Raw genomic sequence first — 543 nt, forward strand, 5'->3', positions numbered from 1 at the left:
ATGAGGGAAATAATCGTACCTTCATATCGATCCGACTCTTAATTACAAAATGTTTTTAAGAGTAAAATTTTTTCCATATTCACATATTCACTGATAGGCACATACAGACACGCACACACGCACACACAAACACAGACATACATATTTATTTCACCGAGTTTTATAAATTTCCTCTTCTCAGTTTAACCCTCTTCATATTATTTACACACGATTATTCAACTGCTTATATATATAAATATTATTTTTTACATTCACGTAAGTTAATACATACGTAACATATAAGTTTATATACAGAAACTAAACTAAACTAACATACAAAACTAACTATCAGACATAAACCAAACCATACATCACTCTCTCTTTCCTCACTCTCTCTCACTTTCACTCTTCCCCTTTTCAGACGGATCTCTCCTTGATGACAGGATAAAGGAGTTGCACGGGAATGGGCATGGTGCTGGTGGACTTGGCCTTAAGGTAGTAAAGATTCTTTCCCTCGCTGGAGAGCCTCATGGCGTTTGCGATGAATTCGTCGATGCTGCTCGC

The sequence above is a fragment of the Helobdella robusta genome, assembly GCF_000326865.2.
Source record: "Helobdella robusta unplaced genomic scaffold HELROscaffold_42, whole genome shotgun sequence".
Classification (NCBI taxonomy): domain Eukaryota; kingdom Metazoa; phylum Annelida; class Clitellata; order Rhynchobdellida; family Glossiphoniidae; genus Helobdella; species Helobdella robusta.